This window comes from Salmo trutta, chromosome 13, assembly GCF_901001165.1.
Source record: "Salmo trutta chromosome 13, fSalTru1.1, whole genome shotgun sequence".
Lineage (NCBI taxonomy): Eukaryota > Metazoa > Chordata > Actinopteri > Salmoniformes > Salmonidae > Salmo > Salmo trutta.
In genome coordinates, this window is record NC_042969.1 from 24,018,761 (window position 1) to 24,046,085 (window position 27,325).

Here is a 27,325-nt window from a genome sequence, read left to right on the forward strand (position 1 = left end):
ACAAAAAAGAAACGCGAGGAGGCGGGTGAAATGGAGGGCCGAATGTACCCCTGTCCCAGAGATTCCCTGACATATGTCTCCATAGCCAATGTCTCCTCCTGTGACAAATGGTACACGTGACTCTTGGGAAGTACAGCATTTACCTGGAGATCGCACAATCCCCCTGTCGATGAGGTAGTAATTTGGTCGCCCTCTTCTTACAGAAAGCGATCGCCAAATCGGCGTATTCAGGGGGGATGCGCACAGTGGAAACCTGGTCTGGACTCTCCACCGACGGAAACTCCTATACACCTTCCTGAACACTCCTCTGACCACCCCTGGAGAACCCCCTGTCTCCACGAAAACCGGGGATTGTGACTAGCCAGCCAGGGAACCCCCAGCACCACCGGAAACCCAGGTGAGTCGATAAGGAAGAGACTAATCCGTTCCTTATGATTCCCCTGCGTTACCATGTCCAGTGGAACCGTGGCCTCCCTGACCAACCCTGACCCTAATGGCCGGCTATCTAGGGAGTGCACGGGGAAGGGGGGATCTATCGGCACTAGCGGAATACCCAGCTTAATGGCGAGTCCGCGATCCATAAAGTTCCCAGCTGCGCCTGAATCGACTAGCGCCCTATGCTGGGAAGAGGGAAAAAAATCTGAAAAAACTATTTCAATGAACATGTGACCGACAGGGGGTTCTGGGTGAGTTTGATGCTGACTCACCTGGGGTGACCGAGAAGTGTTCTGCCTGCCCTCTCAACTCCCAGACTGGCTCCTCCTGCACCACAGCTGGTGCAGGAGGAGCCACCTCCTCTGGTACCCCTCGGCATAGCCCCCCCAATTCCATAGGAATAGGGGCGGGAGTGCACGGAGGTGGAACAGACAGGACCCTTTCAGAACGCCCGCGAGCAGCCAGCAGATTGTCCAGTCGAATCGACATGTCGATGAGCTCGTCGAGAGAGAGAGAGAGTGTTGTCTCGACACGCTAGCTCACTGCGGACGTCCTCCCGGAGACTACACCAGTAATGGTCCATCAGGGCCCTGTCGTTCCACCCCGCCCCAGCAGCCAAGGTCCGGAACTCCAGCGCGAAGTCCTGCGCGCTCCTCGTCTCCTGCCTGAGGTGGAATAGCCGCTCACCCGCCGCTCTTCCCTCTGGAGGGTGATTGAATATAGCCCTAAAGCGGCGGGTGAACTCTGGGTAGTGATCCCTCACCGAGTCCGGACTGTTCCAGACCGCGTTGGCCCACTCCAGAGCTCTGCCCTTCAGGCAGGAAACAAGGGCACTCACACTCTCCTCCCCCGAGGGAGTAGGTCTCATGGTGGCCAGGTACAGCTCGAGCTGGAGCAGAAATCCCTGGCACCCAGCCGCCGCTCCATTATACTCCCTCGGGAGCGCAAGACGAAGCGCGCCGGAGCCGGATGAAGGGGGGGAAGGAGGCGGATTAGTCGGAGGAGCCGGAGGTGGGGAGAGGAGGCCACTCCTCTCCCAACGGTCCATCCTCTCCATCATCTGATCCATTGCCGATCCGATGGAGAACTGATGTGTGATGGAGAACACGTTCCTCCATCGAGGGTAGGGGGTTGGCAGCTGCTCCTGCTGACTCCTTTCAGGATAATGGTGCGGGATTCTGTAATGCTAGGGCGTAGTGGGTGCAGAGTCAGGAGCAGGAGGCAGAGAATGCAGGGTAGTGTTATTTATTTAACACACAACGGCAAAACACAAGCCGCCCCAACAGCAAACTAGAGCGCACACCAAAACCAACGTGCCCAAACACATGGGACAAAAACAGGTCGGCGCAAAATACGCACTCGCACTTCAAAAATACAAATGAGCGTTTATACACAAGCAATACAGTACCAAACAATCCCGCACACAGAGCAGGCCGGCCTCCTGGCTAAAATAGCCCAGCTAATCAGCCCAAACCAAAAACAGGTGCACACAATCAACAAAAAGGGGGAAAAGGAAATCAGTGGCAGCTAGTAGGCCGGCGACGACGACCGCCGAGCGCCACCCGAACAGGAGGGGGAGCTATCTATGGTAGTAGTCGTGACAGAAGTTTAAACTAATAACACACAAATTATTGTATTTTTCTTGTCTATATTGAATACATAATTTAAACATTCACAGTAGTTTGGAAAAGGTATGTGAACCCATAGGCTAATGACTTCTCCAAAAGCTAATTGGAGTTAGGAGTCAGCTAACCTGGAGTTCAATCAATGACACGAGATTGGAGATGTTGGTTAGAGCTGCCTTGCCTTATAAAAAACACTCACAAAATTAGAGTTTGCTATTCACAAGAAGCATTGCCTGATGTGAACCAGGCCTCGATCAAAAGAGATCTCAGAAGACCTAAGATTAAGAATGGTTGACTTGCATAAAGCTGGAAAGGGTTACAAAAGTATCTCTAAAAGCCTTGATGTTCATCAGTCCACGGTAAGACAAATTGCCTATAAATGCAGAAAGTTCAGCACTGTTGCTACTCTCCCTAGGAGTGGCTGTCCTGCAAAGATGACAGCAAGAGCACAGCGCAGAATGCTCAATGAGGGTAAGAAGCTAAAGACTTAGAGAAATCTCTGGAACATGCTAACATCTCTGTTGACGAGTCTACGATACGTAAAACACTAAACAAGAATGGTTTTCATGGGAGGGCACCACGGAAAAAGCCACTGCTGTCCCAAAAAACATTGCTGCACATTTGAAGTTTGCAAAAGTACACTTGGATGTTCCACAGCACAACTGTCAAAATATTATTTGGACTGATGAAACTACAGTTGAGTTGTTTGGAAGGAACACACAACACTATGTGTGGAGAAAAAAAGTACAGCACACCAACATCAAAACCTCATCCCAACTTTAAAGTATGGTGGAGGGAGCATCATGGTTTGTGGCTGCTTTGCTGCCTCAGGGCCTGGACAGCTTGTTATCATCGATGGAAAAATGAATTCACAAGTATATCACGACATTTTGCAGGAGAATGTAAAGCTATCTGTCTGCCAATTGAAGCTCAGCAGAAGTTCGGTGATGAAACAGGACAATGACCCAAAATGCAGAAGTAAATCAACAACAGAATGGCTTCAACAGAAGAAAATAAAATCAAATCAAGGTGTATTTGTAACGTGCGCAAAATACAACAGGGGTAGACCTTACAGTGAAATGCTTACTTACAGGCTCTAACCAATAGTGCAAAAAAAGGTGTTAGGTGAACAATAGGTAAGTAAAGAAATAAAACAAAAGTAAAAAGACAGGCTATATACAGTAGCGAGGCTATAAAAGTAGCGAGGCTACATACAGACACAGGTTAGTCAGGCTGATTGAGGTAGTAAGTACATGTAGATATGGTTAAGTGACTATGCATATATGATGAACAGAGAGTAGCAGTAGCATAAAAGAGGGGTTGGCGGGTGGTAGGTGGCGGGACACAATGCAGATAGCGGTTAGCCAATGTGCGGGAGCACTGGTTGGTCAGCCCAATTGAGGTAGTGTGTACATGAATGTATAGTTAAAGTAACTATGCATATATGATAAACAGAGAGTAGCAGCAGCGTAAAAATAGGGGTTGGGGGGGGGCACACAATGCAAATAGTCTGGGTAGCCATTTGATTACCTGTTCAGGAGTCTTACGGCTTGGGGTAAAAACTGTTGAGAAGCCTTTTTGTCCTAGACTTGGCACTCTGGTACCGCTTGCCATGCGGTAGTAGAGAGAACAGTCTATGACTGGGGTGGCTGGGGTCTTAGACAATTTTTAGGGCCTTCCTCTGACACCGCCTGGTGTAGAGGTCCTGGATGGCAGGCAGCTTAGCCCCAGTGATGTACTGGGCCGTACGCACTACCTTCTGTAGTCCCTTGCGGTCAGAGGCCAAGCAATTGCCATTCCAGGCAGTGATACAACCATCCAGGATACTCTCGATGTTGCAGCTGTAGAACCTTTTGAGGATCTCAGGACCCATGCCAAGTCTTTTTAGTTTCCTAGGGGGGAATAGGCTTTGTCGTGCCCTCTTCATGACTGTCTTGCTGTGCTTGGACCATTCTAGTTTGTTGTTGATGTGGACACCGAGGAACTTGAAGCTCTCACTACAGCACCGTCGATGAGAATGGGGGTGTTCTCAGTACTCCTTTTCTTTAGTCCACAATCACCTCCTTAGTCTTGGTTACGTTGAGGGATAGGTTGTTATTCTGGCACCACACGGCCAGGTCTCTGACCTCCTCCCTATAGGCTGTCTCGTCATTGTTGATGATCAGGCCTACCACTATTGTGTCGTCTGCAAACTTAATGATGGTGTTGGAGTTGTGCCTGGACATGCAGTTGTGGGTGAACAGGGAGTACAGGAGGGGACTGAGCACGCACCCCTGTGGAGCTCCAGTGTTGAGGATCAGTATGGCAGATGTGTTGCTACCTACCCTCACCACCTGGGGGCGGCCCGTCAGGAAGTCCAGGATCCAGGGAGGTGTTTAGTTCCAGGATTCTTAGCTTAGTGATGAGCTTTGAGGGTACTATGGTGTTGAACGCTGAGCTGTAGTCAATGAATAGCATTCTCACATAGTTGTTCCTTTTGTCCAGGTGGGAAAGGGCAGTGTGGAGTGCAATAGAGATTGCATCATCTGTGGATCTGTTTGGGCGATATGCAAATTGGAGTGGGTCTAGGGTTTCTGGGATAATGGTGTTGATGTGAGCCATTACTAACCTTTCAAAGCACTTCATGGCTACGGACGTGAGTGCTACGGGTCTGTAGTCATTTAGGCAGGTTGCCTTTGTGTTCTTGGGCACAGGGACTATGGTGGTCTGCTTAAAACATGTTGGTATTACAGACTCAATCAGGGGCATGTTGAAAATGTCAGTGAAGACACCTGCGAGTTGGTCAGCACATGCCCGGAGCACATGACCTGGTAATCTGGCCCCGCAGCCTTGTGTATGTTGACCTGTTTAAAGGTCTTACTCACGTCGGCTAAGGAGAGCGTGATCACACAGTTGTCCGGAACAGCTGATGCTCTCATGCATGCCTCAGTGTTGGTTGCCTCGAAGCGAGCATAGAAGTGATTTAGCTCGTCTGGTAGGCTCGTGTCACTGGGCAGCTCGCAGCTGTGCTTCCCTTTGTAGTCTGTAATAGTTTGCAAGCCCTGCCACATAAGACAAGCGTCGGAGCTGGTGTGGTATGATTCAATCTTAGCCCTGTATTGACGCTTTGCCTGTTTGATGGTTCGTCGCAGGGCATAGCAGAATTTCTTGTAAACTGCCCGGTTAGAGTCCCGCACCTTGAAAGCGGCAGCTCTACCCTTTAGCTCAGTGCGAATGTTGCCTTTAATCCATGGCTTCTGGTTGGGGTATGTACATATAGTCACTGTGGGGACGACGTCCTCGATGCACTTATTGATAAAGCCAGTGACTGATGTGCTGTACTCCTTAATGCCATAGGAATAATCCCGGAACATATTCTAGTCTGTGCTAGCAAAACAGTCCTGTAGCTTACCATCTGCTTCATCTGACCACTTTTTTATAGACCGAGTCACTGGTGCTTCCTGCCTTAATTTTTGCTTGTAAGTAGGAATCAGGAGGATAGAGTTGTCGTCGGATTTACCAAATGGAGAGCGAGAGAGGGCTTTGTACGCGTCTCTGTGTGTGGAGTACAGGTGATCTAGAATTATTTTCCCTCTGGTTGCACATTTAACATGTTGATTGAAATTTGGTAGAACTGATTTAAGTTTCCCTGCATTAAAGTCTCCGGCCACTAGAAGCGCCGTCTCTGGGTGAGTGGTTTCCTGTTTGCTTATTTCCTTATACAGCGGTCTTAGTGCCAGCATCTGTCTGTAGTGGTAAATAAACAGCCATGAAAAGTGTAGCTGAAAACACTCTAGGCAAGTAGTGTGGCCTGCAATTTATCACAATATGCTCTACTTCAGGCAAGCAAAATCTAGAGAGTTCCTTAGATTTCGTGCACCAGCCGTTGTTAACAAATATGCACAGTCCGCCCCCCCCCCCCCCCCCGTCTTACCGGAGTGTGCTGTTCTATCTTGCCGGTGCAGCGTACATCCCGCTAGCTGAATATCCATGTCGTCATTCAGCCACGATTCCGTGAAACATAGGATATTACAGTTTTTGATGTCCCGTTGGTAGGATATTCGTGATCGTACCTCGTCTAATTTATTGTCCAATGATTGCATTTGGCGAGTAGTATTGACGGTAATGGCAGCTTTCCCAGTCGCCTTCTCCTGACCAGGTATCCGGCTCTTTGTCCTCTGTACCTGCGTCGCTTCCTCTTGCAAATAACGGAGATGTCGGTCCTGTGGGGTGTTTGGAGAATGTCTTGTGCGTCGTCTTTGTTGTAGAAAAAATCTTTGTCTAATCTGAGGTGAGTGATTGCTGTCCTGATATCCAGAAGCTCTTTTTTGCCATAAGATTCGGTGGCAGAAACATTATATACAAAATAATTTACAAATAACACAAAAAAACACATAACAGCACAATTGGTTGGGCGCCCGTTAAACTGCTGCCATTTCTTCTGGCGCCTTTTGGAATGGCCCAGTTAGAGTCCTGACCTCAACCCGATTGAGATGCTGTGGCATGACCTCAAAAGAGCAGTTCACACCAGACATCCCAAGAATTTTGCTGAACTGAAACAATTGAGTAAAGAGGAATGGTCCAAAATTCCTCCTGACCGTTGTGCAGGTCTGATCCGCAACTACAGAAAACATTTGGTTGAGGTTATTGCTGCCAAAGGAGGGTCAACCAGTTAATAAATACAAGGGTCAACATACTTTTTCCACCCTGCACAGTCAATGTTTACATAGTGTGTTCAATAAAGACATGCACATGTTTAATTGTTTGTGTGTTATTAGTTTAAGCAGACTGTGTTTGTCTGTTGTGACCTAGATGAAGATCAGATCAACTTTTCTGACCAATTTATGCAGAAATCCAGGTATATCCAATGGGTTCACATACTTTTTCTTGCCACTGTAAGTATTCAGACTCTTTACTCAGTACTTTGTTGAAGCACCTTTGGCAGCAATTACAGCCTCATGTCTTCTTGGGTATGACGCTACATGCTTGGCACACCTGTATTTGGGAGTTTCTCCCATTCTTCTCTGCAGATCATCTCAAGCTCTGTCAGGTTATTTTCAAGTCTCTCCAAAGATGTTCGATCAGGTTGAAGTCCAGGATCTGGCTGGATATTCATAGACTTGACCCTAAGCCACTCATGCGTTGTGTGCTTAGGGTCGTTGTCCTATTGGAAAGTGAACCTTCGCCCCAGTCCGAGGTCCTCAGCGCTCTGGAGCAGGTTTTCATCAAGGATCTCTCTGTACTTTGCTCCGTTCATCTTTGCCTCAATTCTGACTAGTCTCCCAGTCCCTGCCACTAGAACATACCCCCACAGCATGATGCTGCCACCACCATGCTTCACCGTAGTGATGGTGCCAGGTTTCCTCCAGACGTGACGCTTGGCATTCAAGCCGAAGAGTTCAATCTTGGTTTCATCAGTGGCTTGTGTCTAGCCGCTCTACTATTAAGGCCTGATTGGTGGAGTGCTGCAGGGATGGTTGTCCTTCTGGAAGATTCTCCCATCTCCACAAAGGAACTCTAGAGCTCTGTCAGAGTGACCTTTGTGTTCATGATCACCTCCCTGACCAAGGCCCTTCTCCCCCAATTGCTCAGTTTGGCTGGGCGGCCAGCTCTAGGAAGAGTCTTGGTGGTTCCAAACGTCTTCCATTTAAGAATGATGGAGGCCACTGTGGTCTTGGGGACCTTCAATCCTGCCTAGCAAAGGGTCTGAATACTTACGTAAATAAGGTATTTCAGTTTTTTATTTTTATACATTTGCAAAAATTTCAAAAACCTATTTTCGCTTTGACATTATGGGGCATTGTGTGTAGATTGATACGTTTTTTTTATTTAACACATTTTTAAATACAGCGGTAATGTAACAAAATGTGGAAAAAGTAAAGTGATCTGAATACTTTCCGAAGGCACTGTATATACTTAGTGAAATGGAAATGAAGACAGATGAATCATCAAATCAGATAGTTAAACAGAAGGGTTAGGATTTCAGATATTAGTAGTAATTGAACACTCTTGTGAGATAATGTGTCAAGGACTTATAACATATACCGGTATTAGTGGTAGGCAGGTAGTGTGGAATGGCACATACAGTACTAGACTGCATTCAGAGGAGCAGGATAATATTCCATTCTAGAGATGGATGTATATCAGTGACTCTAAAGTGCATGTACTTGATGCTACTTCACAATGCCATGAGTGTGGGTGATTGCTCTTATTGATTTGTCATTTTATTCTGTCTGGGTACTGTATCATCCTTATGCGGCCACTCCCAATACACACACACACACACACATACACACACACACACACACACACACACACACACACACACACACACACACACACACACAGTGACCACCTCTTACTGCAGAGGAAAACTAGTGGGGTAGAACTCCAGGTTATTGAAATGAAAAGTGACTGCATTTAATTACACACCATTCCACTATGAAGGTAATTTTGTCGCCAGGGAAATACAAGTAGCAAATAAGTACCTCCCATACACACTGGGGGACAAGGACCAACCTGATCACTAGAAACGCCTCTCTACTGGGGTCAAGGACCAACCTGGCCACTAGAAACACCTCTCTACTGGGGTCAAGGACCAACAAGGTCACTAGAAACACCTCTCTACTGGGCTCAAGGACCAACCTGGTCACTAGAAACACCTCTCTACTGGGGTCAAGGACCAGCAAGGTCACTAGAAACACCTCTCTACTGGGGGACAAGGACCAACCTGGCCACTAGAAACACCTCTCTACTGGGGGACAAGGACCAACCTGGTCACTAGAAACACCTCTCTACTGGGCTCAAGGACCAACCTGGTCACTAAAAACACCTCTCTACAGGGGGACAAGGACCAACCTGGTCACTACAAACACCTCTCTACTGGGGGACAAGGACCAACCTGGCCACTACAAACACCTCTCTACTGGGGGACAAGGACCAACCTGGTCACTAGAAACACCTCTTTACTGGGGGACAAGGACCAACCTGGCCACTACAAACACCTCTCTACTGGGCTCAAGGACCAACCTGGTCACTAGAAACACCTCTCTACTGGGGGACAAGGACCAACAATGTCACTAGAAACACCTCTCTACTGGGGGACAAGGACCAACCTGGCCACTAGAAACACCTCTCTAATGGGGTCAAGGACCAACCTGGTCACTAAAAAAACCTCTCTACTGGGATCAAGGACCAACCTGGTCACTACAAACACCTCTCTACTGGGGAACAAGGACCAACCTGGCCACTAGAAACACCTCTCTACTGGGGGTCAAGGACCAACCTGGCAACGAGAAACACCTCTCTACTGGGGTCAAGGACCAACCTGGCCACTAGAAACACCTCTTTACTGGGGGACAAGGACCAACCTGGCCACTAGAAACACCTCTCTACTGTGGGACAAGGACCAATCTTGTCACTAGAAACACCTCTCTACTGGGGGACAAGGACCAACCTGGCCACTAGAAACACCTCTCTACTGGGGAACAAGGACCAACCTGGCCACTAGAAACACCTCTCTACTGGGGGACAAGGACCAACCTGGTCACTAGAAACACCTCTCTACTGGGGGACAAGGACCAATCTGGTCACTAAAAACACCTCTCTACTGGGATCAAGGACCAATCTTGTCACTAGAAACACCTCTCTACTGGGGGACAAGGACCAATCTGGTCACTATAAACACCTCTTTTACTGGGGGACAAGGACCAACCTGGTCACTACAAACACCTCTCTACTGGGGGACAAGGACCAATCTGGTCACTAGAAACACCTCTCTACTGGGGGACAAGGACCAACCTGGCCACTAGAAACACCTCTCTACTGGGGGACAAGGACCAACCTGGTCACTACAAACACCTCTCTACTGGGGAACAAGGACCAACCTGGCCACTAGAAACACCTCTCTACTGGGGGACAAGGACCAATCTTGTCACTAGAAACACCTCTTTTACTGGGGGACAAGGACCAACCTGGTCACTACAAACACCTCTCTACTGGGGGACAAGGACCAATCTGGTTACTAGAAACACCTCTCTACTGGAGGACATGGACCAACCTGGTCACTTGAAACACCTCTCTACTGGGGGAGAAGGACCAACCTGGTCACTAGAAACACCTCTCTACTGGGGATCAAGGACCAACCTGGTCACTACAAACACCTCTCTACTGGGGAACAAGGACCAACCTGGCCACTAGAAACACCTCTCTACTGGGGGACAAGGACCGACCTGGCCACTAGAAACACCTCTCTACTGGGGGACAAGGACCAACCTGGCCACTAGAAACACCTCTCTACTGGGGGACAAGGACCAACCTGGTCACTACAAACACCTCTCTACTGGGATCAAGGACCAACCTGGTCACTACAAACACCTCTCTACTGGGGGTCAAGGACCAACAAGGTCACTAGAAAAACCTCTTTACTGGGGGACAAGGACCAACCTGGTCACTACAAACACCTCTCTACTAGGGGTCAAGGACCAACCTGGCCACTAGAAACACCTCTCTACTGGGGGACAAGGACCAATCTTGTCACTAGAAACACCTCTTTTACTGGGGGACAAGGACCAACCTGGTCACTAGAAACACCTCTCTACTGGGGGACAAGGACCAACCTGGCCACTAGAAACACCTCTCTACTGGAGGACAAGGACCAACCTGGCCACTAGAAACACCTCTCTACTGGGGGACAAGGACCAACCTGGTCACTAGAAACACCTCTCTACTGGGGGACAAGGACCAACCTGGCCACTACAAACACCTCTCTACTGGGGGACAAGGACCAACCTGGCCACTAAAAACACCTCTCTACTGGGGGACAAGGGCCAACCTGGTCACTAGAAACACCTCTCTACTGGGATCAAGGACCAACCTGTTCACTAGAAACACCTCTCTACTGGGGGACAAGGACCAACCTGGCCACTAGAAACACCTCTCTGCTGGGGGACAAGGACCAACCTGGTCACTAGAAACACCTCTCTACTGGGGGACAAGGACCAACCTGGTCACTACAAACACCTCTCTACTGGGGAACAAGGACCAACCTGGCCACTAGAAACACCTCTCTACTGGGGAACAAGGACCAACCTGGCCACTAGAAACACCTCTCTACTGGGGGACAAGGACCAACCTGTTCACTAGAAACACCTCTCTACTGGGGGACAAGGACCAACCTGGCCACTAGAAACACCTCTCTACTGGGGGACAAGGACCAACCTGGTCACTAGAAACACCTCTCTACTGGGGGACAAGGACCAACCTGGCCACTAGAAACACCTCTCTACTGGGGGACAAGGATTAACCTTGTCACTAGAAACACCTCTTTTACTGGGGGACAAGGATTAACCTTGTCACTAGAAACACCTCTCATGGATACTGGGGGACAAGGTCATTGTTTTAAATGATCAAATCTAACCTATTAGCATGTCCAACTGAATGGTGCACTTCGGGTCATGCATGCTTTCACAATGACGTCAGACAAGTGCCAGATCAGCCTAATATTTTGGTTGACAGATTGTTATCTATAAGAAGGAAGAGCAAGGGGTCAATTACATGCTTCACTCAGTCCGGAAGCAAAAGTAATCATCTTAGTATGGATCTTTTCTTCCAGGGTGCTCTGCCCTTGTCCTCAGCTTGGATAAAGGCGGCGAAGAGATTGACCAGCATGGCCATCACAAGTGCTGGTCCTTAAGAAATGACACTGAGAGGGATGCTGGATTCAAATTAGCAGTGACATGCATGCCTTCACTGGGTTTCTAAGGCACTGAGCTCTGGGTGTGTTTGTGTGGCTCACTGGCACGTTGTGAATTTGAGTTGCCTCTAGTGTGTTCATGGAGTCTCGCTTTCCCCTCTCTCTGTGATTTAGTTGATTGATTTAGTTTGAATGATTTAGTTGATGTGTGTTGGAGGCACTGTTTGATTGCTTGAACCACTTGCTCTGTGTGGTTGTGTAGGAACTGCTCTGTTTGCCTTGCTTTCCATGTGGGGTTTCACTGTTTCTGTGTGTTTGTGAGTCTCTGTGTGTCTGTGAGAGAGAGAGTGCTTGTGTGTGTGTGTGCTTGTGGTCTGTCTCTGTGTGGCGTCTTTGTGTGTGTGTGTGTGCGTCTGTGCACTTGTGTCTGAGAGTGAGAGTGTGTTTGCATGTATGTGTTTGTGTGTGTGTTTATGTGTGGGTGTGTCCAGGCTGTAGGCAGGGAGGGAACAGCTGTCGCCAGGGGTGGAATAATGAGTGCAGAGAGGCTGGCATCATGTGCTTCAAAACGGATTCCACTGGCAATGGGTATCAGAGTAGTGTATTTGTTTTTAGAACAAAGACACCATACCACAGGCTTGTCATTTTCATTTCAAGTTTTTGTTAGTCTTTGTTCCCACATGGCAGCCATTGTCCTCCATTGTTAGTCAACCGTGTACAACTGTGGCTTTAGAAGTTTTAAGATTGCAAAGAGCAAATGTAGGAAATAAATAATAATCGAAGCATAAGTCTCATCCTGTTGTACACCTTGCTGCCGGAAGTCTAATAAATCCATAAGGAGGGCCATATAGCTATCCATAGTGGATTCAATTACTTTTTGATGAAGTTAATACAATCTGAGTTCAGTGCTAACTGAAGCTGTCTGCAATTACTGCACTATTTTCAGTGAAAAAAGCTGGGATATTAGTGGTGTAGCTTGTCCTCTCTAACCATTTTCAAACTACCTCTCAAGTTATCCATTATAAATAATAAGGAGCATGTCAGGTCATTGAAGGGGTTTGATTCACACTGGCCTCTATTTCCTCCCTACATTTACATTAAGATTTTATCCTGTTTTCCTAAATATCTCTTTTAATGTATCTGATATATATGATGTATCTGATGTGGAATGTATCTGATGTATCTGATGTCTAATGTATCTGATGTGGAATGTATCTGATGTATCTGATGTCTAATGTATCTGATGTATCCGATTTCTAATGTATCTGATGTATCCGATGTCTAATGTATCTGATGTCTAATGAATCTGATGTCTAATGAATCTGATGTATCTGATGTCTAATGAATCTGATGTATCTGATGTCTAATGAATCTGATGTCTGATGTATCTGATGTCTAATGTATCTGATGTCTAATGAATCTGATGTCTAATGTATCTGATGTATCTGATGTCTAATGTCTCTGATGTATCTGACGTCTAATGTATCTGATGTATCTGACGTCTAATGTATCTGATGTATCTGAAGTCTAATGTATCTGATTAATCTGATGTCTAAGGTATCTGATGTCTAATGTATCTGATGTATCTGATGTATCTGATGTCTAATGTATCTGATGTCTAATGTGTCTGATGTATCTGACGTCTAATGTGTCTGATGTATCTGATGTCTAATGTATCTGATGTATCTGACGTCTAATGTATCTGATGTATCTGAAGTCTAATGTATCTGAAGTCTAAGGTATCTGATTAATCTGATGTCTAATGTATCTGATGTATCTGATGTATCTGATGTCTAATGTATCTGATGTCTAATGTGTCTGATGTATCTGACGTCTAATGTGTCTGATGTATCTGATGTCTAATGTATCTGATGTCTAATGTGTCTGATGTATCTGACGTCTAATGTGTCTGATGTATCTGATGTCTAATGTATCTGATGTATCTGACGTCTAATGTATCTGATGTATCTGAAGTCTAATGTATCTGAAGTCTAAGGTATCTGATTAATCTGATGTCTAAGGTATCTGATGTCTAATGTATCTGATGTCTAATGTATCTGATGTATCTGATGTATCTGATGTCTAATGTATCTGATGTCTAATGTGTCTGATGTATCTGACGTCTAATGTGTCTGATGTATCTGATGTCTAATGTGTCTGATGTATATGATGTCTAATGTATCTGATGTATCTGATTTCTGATGTTTCTGATGTCTAGTATATCTAATGTATCTAATGTATCTGATGTATCTGATTTCTGATGTATCTGATGTCTGTGTCTGATGTATCTGATGTCTAATGTGTCTGATGTATCTGAAGTCTGATGTATATGATGTCTAATGTATCTGATTTCTGATGTATCTGATGTCTCGTATATCTAATGTATCTATGTAATGTATTTGATTTCTGATGTATCTGATGTCTAATGTGTCTGATGTATCTGATGTCTGATGTATCTGATATCTAATGTGTCTGATATATCTTATGTATCTGATGTATCTGATGTCTAATGTGTCTGATGTATCTGATGTCTAATGTGTCTGATATATCTGATGTACAGTGGGGGAAAAAAGTATTTGATCCCCTGCTGATTTTGTACATTTGCCCACTGACAAAGAAAGGATCAGTCTATAATTTTAATGGTAGGTTTATTTGAACTGTGAGAGACAGAATAACAACAAAAATGTCCAGAAAAACGCATGTCAAAAATGTAATAAATTGATTTGCATTTTAATGAGGGAAATAAGTATTTTACCCCCTCTCAATCAGAAAGATTTCTGGCTCCCAGGTGTCTTTTATACAGGTAACGAGCTGAGATTGGGAGCACACTCTTAAAGGGAGTGCTCCTAATCGCAGCTTGTTACGTGTAAAAAGATACCTGTCCACAGAAGCAATCAATCAATCTGATTCCAAACTCTCCACCATGGCCAAGACCTAAGAGCTCTCCAAGGATGTCAGGGACAAGATTGTTGACCTACACAAGGCTGGAATGGGCTACAAGACCATCGCAAAGCAACTTGGTGAGAAGGTGACAACATTTGGTGCGATTATTCGCAAATGGAAGAAACACAATAGAACTGTCAATCTCCCTCGGCCTGGGGCTCCATGCAAGATCTCACCTCGTGGAGTTGCAATGATCATGAGAACGGTGAGGAATCAGCCCAGAACTACACGGGAGGATCTTGTCAATGATCTCAAGGCAGCTGGGACCATAGTCACCAAAAAAACTATTGGTAACACATTACGCCGTGAAGGACTGAAATCCTGCAGTGCCCGCAAGGTCCCCCTGCTCAAGAATACATATAACGGCCCGTCTGAAGTCTGCCAATGAACATCTGAATGACTCAGAGGACAACTGGTGAAAGTGTTGTGGTCAGATGAGACCAAAATGGAGCTCTTTGATATCAACTCAACTCGCCGTGTTTGGAGGAAGAGGAATGCTGCCTATGACCCCAAGAACACCATCTCCACTGTCAAACATGGAGGTGGAAACATTATGCTTTGGGTGTGTTTTTCTGCTAAGGGGACAGTACAACTTCACCGCATCAAAGTGACGATGGACGGGGCCATGTACTGTCAAATCTTGGGTGAGAACCTCCTTCCCTCAGCCAGGGCATTGAAAATGGGTCATGGATGGGTATTCCATCATGACAATGACCCAAAACACACGGCCAAGGCAACAAAGGAGTGGCTCAAGAAGAAGCACATTAACTTCTATGGGCTAGGTGGGACGTTTGCGTCCCACCCTAGTCAACAGCCAGTGGAATCGCGTGGCGCGAAATACAAATACCTCAAAAATGCTATAACTTCAATTTCTCAAACATATGACTATTTTACAGCATTTTAAAGACAAGACTCTCGTTAATCTAACCACATTGTCCAATTTCAAAAAGGCTTTACAGTGAAAGCAAAACATTAGATTATGTCAGGAGAGTACCCTGCCAAAAATAATCACACAGCCATTTTCAAAGCAAGCATATATGTCACAAAAACCAAAACCACAGCTAAATGCAGCACTAACCTTTGGTGATCTTCATCAGATGACACTCCTAGGATATTATGTTATACAATACATGCATGTTTTGTTCAGTCAAGTTCATATTTATATCAAAAACCAGCTTTTTACATTAGCATGTGATGTTCAGAACTAGCATACCCGCCGAAAACTTCCGGTGAATTTACTAAATTACTCATGATAAACGTTGACAAAATACATAATTATTTAAAGAATTATAGATACAGAACTCCTTTATGCAAACACTATGTCAGATTTTAAAATAGCTTTTCGGTGAAAGCACATTTTGCAATATTCTGAGTACATAGCTCGGCCATCACAGGCTAGTTAATTTGACACCCACCAAGTTTGGGGCTCACTAAACTCAGAATTACCATTAGAAAAATTGGATTACCTTTGCTGTTCTTTGTCAGAATGCACTCCCAGGACTTCTACTTCAACAACAAATGTTGTTTTGGTTCCAAATAATCCATAGTTATATCCAAATACCTCCGTTTTGTTCGTGCGTTCAGGTCACTATCCGAAGGGTAACGCGCGAGCTCATTTCGTGACAAAAAAATTCTAAATATTCCATTACCGTACTTAGAAGCATGTCAAATGCTGTTTCAAATCTATTTTTATTCAATTTTTCTCGTAAAATAGCGATTGTATTCAACGTTGTATTCATTCAAAGGCTGAAAGAAAAGAAATGGAGAAGTCTCGTGAATGCACATCTCAGTCTCACTGTCCCCAGGCTGACCACTTACAAACTCTGCTGCTGTTCTTTGCCCAGAGACAGCAGACACCCCATTCCACTTTCTTGCGGCTTTAGAGAGCCAATGGAAGCCTTAAAAGTGTCACGTTACAGCACAGATGCTATATTTTTGATAGAGATGCAACAGATGGACAACAAATTGTCAGACAGGGCACTTCCTGTATGGAATCTTCTCAGGTTTTGGCCTGCCATATGAGTTCTGTTATACTCACAGACACCATTCAAACAGTTTTAGAAAATGTAGAGTGTTTTCAATCCAAATCTACTAATTATATGCATATTCTCATTTCTGGGCAAGAGTAGTAACCAGTTTAAATCGGGTACGTTTTTTATCCGGCCGTGAAAATACTGCCCCCTAGCCCCAACAGGTTTTAAGGTCCTGGAGTGCCAGACCTTAATCGCATAGAAAATCTGTGGAGGGAGCTGAAGGTTCGAGTTGCCAAACATCAGCCTCAAAACCTAAATGACTTGGAGAAGATCTGCAAAGAGGAGTGGGACAAAATCCCTCCTGAGATGTGTGCAAACATGGTGGCCAAATACAAGAAACGTCTGACCTCTGTGATTGCCAACAAGGGTTTTGCCACGAAGTACTAAGTCATGTTTTGCAGAGGGGTCAAATACTTATTTCCCTAATTAAAATGTAAATCATTTTATAACATTTTTGACATGTGTTTTTCTGGATTTTTGTTGTTGTTATTCTGTCACTCACTGTTCAAATAAACCTACTATTAAAATTATAGACTGATCATTTCTTTGTAAGTGGGCAAATGTATAAAATCAGCAGGGGATCAAATACTTTTTCCCCCCACTGTATCTGATGTATCTGATGTCTAATGTGTCTGATGTATCTGGTGTCTGATGTATCTGATGTCTGATGTATCTGATGTCTGATGTATCTGATGTATCTGATGTCTGATGTATCTGATGTATCTGATGTCTGATGTATCTGATGTCTGATGTATTTGATGTCTGATGTATCTGATGTGTCTAATGTGTCTGATGTATCTGATGTATCTGATGTCTAATGTGTCTGATGTATCTGATGTCTAATGTGTCTGATGTATCTGATGTCTAATGTATCTGATGTCTAATGTATCTGATGTCAAATGTATTTGATATATAATGTGTCTAATTTATCTGATGTATGATGTATCTGATGTCTAATGCTATCAATGTCTGATGTATCTGATGTCTGATGTATCTGATATCTAATGTATCTGATGTATCTGACATATAATGTATCTGATGTATCTGATGTCTAATGTATCTGATGTCTGATGTGTCTGATGTCTAATGTATCTGATGTCTAATGTATCTGATGTTTCTGATGTCTAATGTATCTCATGTATCTTATGTTTAATGTATCTGATGTCTAATGTATCTGATGTCTAATGTATCTGATGTCTAATGTATCTGATGTAACTGATGTTTAATGTATCTGATGTTTCTGATGTATCTAATATTTCTGATGTCTGATGTATCTGATGTCTAATATATCTGATGTATCTGATGTTTCTAATATATCTGATATCTGATGTATCTAATGTTTCTGATGTCTAATGTATCTGCTGTTTAATGTATCTGATGTCTGATGTATCTATTGTCTAATGTATCTGATGTATCTGAAGTCTGATGTATCTGATGTCTGATGTATCTAATGTGTCTGATGTGTCTGATGTATCTGATTTCTGATGTGTTTGATGTATCTGATTTCTGATGTGTTTGATGTCCAATGTATCTGATGTATCTGATGTTTGATGTATCTAGTGTCTGATGTATTGATATGTATGATGTCAAATGTATCTGATATGTCTGATGTCTTATGTGTCTGATGTCTAATGTATCTGATGTCTGATGTATCTGATGGCTTATGTATCTGATGTCTGATGTATCTGATGTGCCTATGGGCCTCCCACTCCTCTTTATATTCTGAATAGAGACAGTTTGCGCGGTTCTATGAAGTGAGTAGTACACGGCGTTGTACGAGATCTTCAGTTTCTTGGCAATTCCTCACATCGAATAGTCTTCATTTCTCAGAACAAGAATAAATTGACGAGTTTCAGAAGAAAGTCTTTTGTTTCTAGCCATTTTGAGCCTGTATTTTAACCCACAAATGCTGATGCTCCAGATACTCAACTAGTCTAAAGAAGGCCAGTTTATTGCTTATTTAATCAGAACAACATTTTTCGGCTGTGCTAACATAATTGCAAAAGGGTTTTCTAATGATCAATTAGCCTTTTAAAATGATAAACTTGGATTAGCTGACACAACGTGCCATTGGAACCCAGGGGTGATGGTTGCTTATAATAGGCCTCTGTACTCCTATGTAGATATTCCATTAAAGAATCTGCCGTTTCCAGCTACAATAGTCACTTACAACATTAACAATGTCTACGCTGTATTTCTGATCAATTTGATGTTACTTTAATGGACAAATGTTTTCTTTCAAAAACAAGGACATTTCTAAGTGTCTTTTAGTATTTCTGTGTAGTGAAGTCATGCTCTGTCTGAACGGTGAGACAGGACACACTCAACATCCATCATCTTCAGTAATGTCACTTCTCTCCTTCAGTAATGTCTCTTCTCTCCTTCAGTAATGACACTTCTCTCCTTCAGTAATGACACTTCTCCTTCAGTAATGACACTTCTCTCCTTAAAAGGCGAACCAACCCATTTCTTATGGTATTTTCTTCAGCATTGCAGTTAAACATGTTTAGGCTACTGCAGGACAACTATCCAATTAACCAGGCCTGTAAATCACACCATTTGTCAGGTCCATTATAGCTATAGGATTAACGGCACATATAGTAACTATCTTGCATTAAGTGCAAAGGTCAGTGTAGAACATTGTTCCCAGGTAGCTGCATAATATGCCTTCATAATTATTTTATATTCTTCTGGGGTTTAATAATATAAGGATTTTCATCCAACGATTATAGAGAGATTTGCTTCATACACTCCTCTCCCTTCAGAGCCCCTACTGCAATGTGGTTTATAGAGAGCTGCATTTATCTTCAATAACAAATGCTACAGTGGTGTTCTCACTGACAGCTACCCAGCATTCTCTCTCTATAACATATTCCTCTGCTGTGATTTGTCCGTAGTTAATTTTCCGAAATGAATTACGTTAAGTCAACAGCATTAATAAATAAACAGGGCTGCTTGCACCTCTTGCTGTGAGCTGTTGGTAGGGGAAGGAGGTGATGTGTTCTCCCTTCTCCCCATCTTCCTTTCCTGTCTACTGTACCATTGCTATGGAACACATGCCTGCCTTCAATCAACGGGTCATCGCAGGGTCAGGTGAATCCTTCATAGGGAGAAGTTTTGCATCATGTTGCTCTTCAGGACTTTTGCTATGTTTGGCTGTCCAAGGTGTTATTCTGACGGCAGACATTCTCTCTGTGCTGTTGTCTGTGATTGTTTATAGACGAGGCTGTGTCAGAAAGCCCACTACATCTGACTGACTCCTCTCTGTGACTATTTAAAGATGGCTGACTTTTGCACACACAACACGGCTCAGACCTTCCTCATGGCTCCAAGTCAGGCACAGAGGATTCTGCTATTCATAATTGTGCTTCTCATAATGCATCCTTGCAGGAAAAAATGTGACCCTTACAAGGACACCATTTTTAGATTTGCACAGACAGCCAAACAAGGAGCAGCCTCTGTAAATTGTGTTGGGCTTTTTCTCTCTGGATCAGAGACTGCTTGGAGTTCACTTGTCAACGTAAAGAAAGGGATTTCTGGCCTTACAGAATGGAAGCTTAGCTGATACTAATGTAAAGCTCCATTCAATCAGGACAAAGGCTACATAATGACATCATGTCATACTAAATATGACTTGTGCATGGCAGATTGGAGGTGAAAGGTGTGAACATGAGCAATTACATTTCCAGAGAAACAATTCACGACCAAACATTGGCAGAAAAGGTCACTGCCCAAAATGTTCAATTTAAGAATTACTGTAGGGGCTCAGATGATCTGTCTTCAATTTTCCTCAAGAGTGGTGTCTTTATTACTGCTCGACACTATCAGACCAAATACCAGGTTTGATCGATATTGTCATCTTCTCAGACGTTCAGGTGGAACCTTTTCAATGTTACACTCAACACCGGCAGGTTTTCTTGTCCTGATACTTTGGTTTTCAGTTCAAATACAAGCTTTCATCTGTGGGGTCACAGACAGTGACTCAAACCTGATTTGTGTACAAGAGACCAGACTTGGGTTTGTGTATTTGAGTAGTTTCAAATACACAGCCCAAAACAAGTACTGTCCAAGTGCATTTCCAAATACAATAAACTATTTAACTACTTTTCTTTTCAAATAAAATATATCTGAATACTTACTTCCAATGTATGTGAAAGCAATTGTCTGATAACATTGTAGGTTGACAGTTGACTCTTGACAACCCCCCAACATGATACCTTTATGTCAAATCCCAAAATAGGATTTTGTAAAACTGCTGGGATGGGAATCCTGAATGTTGGCATTTTAGGGCAAAGTAGATTAATGGCTGATTTATGGCGAAAGGAATGTTATTCATTTTATATATGCCACCATGATGTATTATTGCAAAGGTATTTCTGTTAAGCATTTCCAGGGGAGCTATGTGTGAGTGAATTGGATGATTTATACATTTAGCCGACGATAATGGATCAGCTTGATCTGCTCCTTGCAAGATAATAAAGCTTTTTTTAATGACAGTAAAAGCACAAATAGATTTTGACAATCTTTTTTGGTCACCAATAATAATAATAAAATGTTGGTTTAAATCAATTGTCTCATGTTTGACAATGGGTTTACTCTGGGTTTCTCATTAGTTTGAGACCCCTTTCATTTCACCTTAAACTTTGCAAAGTCCTTTTGTTGTTAAATGGAGAGAAATGTGAATGCACCCTTCCTACTAAAACTTTTAATCAAGGTAGAAAAATATTCCCTGAAACAACTAATAAGGGCCTTTGTTGAAAGAAATGTCAAAGCTACGAAGAGCTGGTATGACGATGACTGCACACAATTATTATTTCAAAATCCACAGTAGACTACTGCACTGCATCTTGGTGAAGGGAATAGAATATATCTATCATGATTCACTTCAGGGGGAAGAGAGAGGTTTTGCTCTACTAAAATGCTACAGTGTGCAGCTCCTTCTGGCATAGCACAGGCTACCTGGCACAGGCTACCTACAGTCAGATGCAGTTCCAAATAATGCCAGATGGGTGATGTTGTTAACCAGGTCAGGCATGGTCAAGAAATGTGCATCCCAAATTGAACCCTGTTTCCTTCATAGTGCACTACTGTCATGGTGACCCTCCTAGGGTGATAATATTTATCCAGAATGTGATAAAGACGTGGATCTTTAGGTTGAAGGTCTTTATGGTCTTTATTGATACATGCAGTGCAGAGGAGGCTGGTGGGAGGAGCTATAGGAGAACAGGCTTATTGTAATGGTTAGGATGGAATAAATGGAACGGAGTCAAACATGTGGTTTCCATATGTTTAATGTGTTTGATACCGTTCCATTGATTAAATTCCAGCCATTACAATGAACCCATCCTCCTATAGCTCCTCTCACCAGCCTCCTCTGATGCAATATATATTTTTGTGTTTCTCTCTCAGGTAGATGTAACTTAAACCCAAAGGGCATGGGACGCATTATGAAACTTCACAGCCTAACCTTTTCTTTTATTTTCTCCTCAATTCAAATCCGTTATAGACGTTCCTGAAGGACAACTCCTGTCAGAGAACTCCCTTTTCTCAACTTGAAAACTGTGAACGTCACCGTCAGTCAGGGCAATTTGAATGGAACAAGATGCAAAAGTATGCAATCTACTTGTCAAACATCGGCATTTAACACACCCTGAACACTTTTACTGATTCAAAATGGGCTTTACATGATGTCAGCATCAATCAGAATTGATGCGGTGAACCACACTCACATTTAGTCCCATCGACGCCATCCTTCCAAAACACTACATGGCAGTGTTGTCTGTCAATGGTGAATGTCAGGGACAGCCAGGGGGCCTCTTAATGTTCCCTTATGACATTTGACACAGGAATGTCTCCCATGATGGACAGGCAAAGAACTCAAAAACTATTACTATATAACACAAGTGAATGCAGCAGTTTTCGTGTGTTCAAACAGTTCCACAAGTAGGAATGGCTTCCTTTTAGAATAGACGTTCCATCATTAGCATATAGAACACAGCTCAACTGAATCCCTTCTCTACATACTGTCTAAACGCCCATAGCATAAAGATCCTTATGCAGATGTTACAATACAAGCTTCATATGAATGACTGTGATACAATACCACATTAACACAATGAATCTTCATATGACTTACTGTGATACAATACCACATTAACACAATGAATCTTCATATGACTGACTGTGATACAATACCACATTAACACAATGAATCTTCATATGACTGACTGTGATACAATACCACATTAACACAATGAATCTTCATATGACTGACTGTGATACAATACCACATTAACACAATTAAGCTTCATATGACTGACGGTGTTGCGATACAACATTAACAAAATGAATCTTCATTAACAAAATTAAGCTGTGTTTGTTTACAGAGACCTACAGTTTAGAGACCTAGAGTTGTTTACAGATTCCTATAATTGTGTACAGAGACCTAGAGTTGTTTACAGAGACCTAGAGTGGTTTACAGAGACCGAGAATGGTTTACAGGGACCTAGAGTTGTTTACAGAGACCTAGAGTTGTTTACAGAGACCTAGAGTTGTTTACAGAGACCTAGAGTGGTTTACAGAGACCGAGAATGGTTTACAGAGACCTAGAATGGTTTACAGACCTAGACTTGTTTACAGATTTCTATAATTGTTTACAGAGACCTAGAGTTGTTTACAGAAATCTAGAGTGGTTTACAGAGTCCTAGAGTGGTTTACAGAGACAAAGAAATGTTTACAGAGACCTAGAGTGGTTTACAGAGACCTAGAGTGGTTTACAGAGACCTAGAGTGGTTTACAGAGACCTAGAGTGGTTTACAGAGACCTAGAATGGTTTACAGCGACCTAGAATGGTTTACAGAGACCTAGAGTGGTTTACAGAGACCTATAGTGGTTTACAGAGACCTAGAGTGGTTTACAGAGACCTAGAGTGGTTTACAGAGACCTAGAATGGTTTACAAAGACCTAGAATGGTTTACAGAGACCTAGAGTGGTTTACAGAGACCTAGAGTGGTTTACAGAGACCTAGAGTGGTTTACAGAGATGCAGGGTTGTTTACAGAGATGTAGGGTTGTTTTGTAGAGACATAGAGTTGTTTACAGAGACCTAGAGTGGTTTACGAGGACCTAGAATGGTTTACGGAGACCTAGAATGGTTTACGGAGACCTAGAACGGTTTACGGAGACCTAGAGCAGTTTACAAAAACCTAGAGTTGTTTACATAGACCTAGAGTTGTTTACATAGACCTAGAGTGGTTTACAGAGACATAGAGTTGTTTACAGAGACCTGGAGTGGTTTACAGAGACCTATAGTTGTTTACAGAGACCTAGAATGGTTTACAGAGACCTATAGTTGTTTACAGAGACCTAGAATGGTTTACAGAGACCTAGAGTGGTTTACAGAGACCTAGAGTGGTTTACAGAGACCTAGAGTGGTTTACAGAGACCTATAGTTGTTTACAAAGACCTAGAGTGGTTTACAGAGACCAAGAGTGGTTTACAAAGACGTAGGGTTGTTTACAGAGACGTAGGGTTGTTTTATAGAGACTTAGGGTTGTTTTACAGAGACCTAGAGTGGTTTACAGAGACCTAGAGTGGTTTGCTGAGACTGCACCTTGTTTATAGAGACATCTAGTTGTTTACAGACACCTAGTGTATTTTACAGAGACCTAGAGTTCCAGGTGAGAAGAAAGGCAGAGTGTGGTCCATGGCTGCTGGACTGCTAGCGTGCTAATTTATAGAGCAACCAGCAGGTTCTATAGGAAGGAGCTGGAGCAAGCCAGCTAACAACCAAGCCCATGAGTTATTCAGCCTCTGAATATGAGGCACAAGCCAATTTACAGGCACACATACAAGAGCCCTTCCCCACCGGGACACACATCAAAAGACAAACAAGCCGAGGTTGTCAGCAATAAAAGTTCACCCGTCTAAAGTCACCGGTTTTGAAGTAATGTGAGACGTATTTCTCTTTCAATTTTTTTGTTTTTGTGTCCCTGGCAACCCATTGTTGTTCCACTGTTTTTCCAGAAACAGAGAGGGGTTATTTAGAGAACTGGCTTGGACTCAGCTGTTGGCTAGCAAGGTTCATTATGTACAGTCCATCATGTGGGTTTCATGGCATGGTGTCTTTTTCTCTCCTCATTAAAAACTATTCATTAAAAACGATTAAACCAGGCAAGATGACAACACTTGTCTATGAAAATATGGTTCCACACATGCTTGCAATGAGCAATTGACACCCTGGTCAATTGCTTTTTCAAAGTACAACAACTGTAGGACTGCATATAGAACCATAAATCAAGAGATTGTTGGAGTGCAGTGGCTCTGCAGTTAAAAGCTTTCATGCTGGTATGTTAGAGGAAGTTGATGCTGGGGCATAGATGATTTAAAGCTTGCTCTGTGTTTCCACCTGTTCTGTTCTAATTACATTGTTGCTATCTGGAGAGATCTAACTAATTATCATTTGAGAAAATCCAATCTAAAGTTGATAAGGATGAACATGCAGTATCTTCTCTAATGGTTCACACAGCAATTTTCCTCTTTTTGAAGTTAAATTAAAATGACACAGACTGACCTGGAGAAAACAGCTGTGGTACAGATATAGGATCTTATTTTGATCACCTTGTTGCAGGAGGACTTTCCTGCATTGTAAAACATTTAAAACTTGTGGTGTATTTTAGATTTAAAAGGCTTCTGTGAAGTTTTTTATTTCCACTTTGAAATGTCAGACTTGATTTTCCCTACGAAAATGTTAATGAATTATAATCCATATAATAATTCACATTTCCTGTTCACATTTCCAGTTCCTGATTATTTTGCTGCTGTAGGAAATTTGCTCAAATTAATATCCTACATCTGTATAGGCTACCACACTGCCGACTGATTTATTGTAACTATTCATAACTTTGTCTGTCTTTGCCAACGGGGGTTCAGGCAAATATATTGTTCACTTCAGTTATTTCACTTTGCTGTGTAATAATGATGATATATTTTGAAATTCATTTATCCTGAAATCTACCTACAGCAGAATGTAATTAGCTGCTCTACATCAAACAAGTGAGGCTGCACAACTTCTTCTGCCAGAAGCAGAAAAGGTTATGCTGCGTTCTTAAGAATGTTTGCCAGGTGTTGCTCCAACATGTAGCAGGGAGAAAACTGAAAACCCATTCGGACAGAAACTTTGGCAATAAAAGAGCAGTGTGTGTGTTGCCTTTGTGAAGCAATTTCTTCTGTCTTTACTAGTAAATGTGTAAGCTTCAGTTTATTTTCCAGGCTCAAAGACAATGAAAGGGCTGTTACATTGTCTTTATTGACGTGACTGAGTGAACTGGCACATGCAACTGACATAGAAAGTTAGCAAACTGGAGTGAAACCGAGTTCACTTAGATATTATATATTTTTTGGACTACAGACCTCAGCATGATGAAATGTTTTACACATCCGAAAAGACTGTTTCCAAAGACCGATTTAACTCTGTAGTATCCATTTGACTGCACAGAACTAAAACCGTACACAATAGACATCAGGGAGACTGTACACTGTTGTAGAATAGAATGCAATCTGAGCCACAACACTCAATAATGGTGAGACGGGAACAGAATTAGGACTTACAACACTGTTGGATGACACCCAGGGGCTGCCATTACATGGTAAACATATTTCCAAATGGTTCCCACAACACCTCTAATGCCATGCTCCAACCAAACTGTCATGTTTAAAGCTCTCTTGAAACAGCATCGACCATAAACCTTCAGGAGGCACATGTATCTATAAGGACAAAGGCTAGAGCAGCCTACAGCATCCATCACATACAGCATCAGTCTACCTCAGAGCCCAATGGACTCACAACTGACTCAAATAGATTTCTCAGAGAATTCTCTCAGAAAGGTCAATCACAGGCCTGAGAGGGAGAGAGACGACAGCGAGAGAGAGGGCCAGAGAGAGAAAATACCCTTCAGCCCTCTTGCCACTACGGTAAAAACAAACAAGCGCCATTCTTTGATACACAACACACTGCCGGGTTTTAGACTGTTGAACTAAAGGGGATGAACAGTCATTTGCCTTTGCAGTCACAATCACATACCTGAGTAGTTTTTGATATTCTTTTCTGTAAATACCAACAATTATTTACACTGTCCCTCTACACAGCTTCAGCAATAGACTCCGTATTAGTCATTGGACCATTTATAAATGGCTATACAGTAACTAGCACACATGCCGGCACGTCAGTAAGTCATGTTAGCCAGTAATCTTACATATTGTACATTTTCATCCCTAGTCAGTACTCTGTATTTAAGAGCAGGTTTCTGTGTGTGTGTGTGTGTGTGTGTGTGTGTGCGCACGCACGCGTGTGTGTCTGGCTTGCATCTCCCCAAAGTAATCAAGGCTCCCTGGCCATGTGGAACGAGGGCTGATCCAGGTGGATAACTGACTGATTGATAACGTAGCTATTACGATGGAGCACCCCACACTACATTTCCTGGGCTGTAAATCTGAGGTTCTAGGCCTCTGAGAGCAGGATGAGCTCAGCCACAGTAAATAGGCCCTCAGTCTACCGCATCCAGGCCATGCCAGCAGTGAAGCTATCGGCTGGATAGTGTCATTATGCACAGTCTAGTG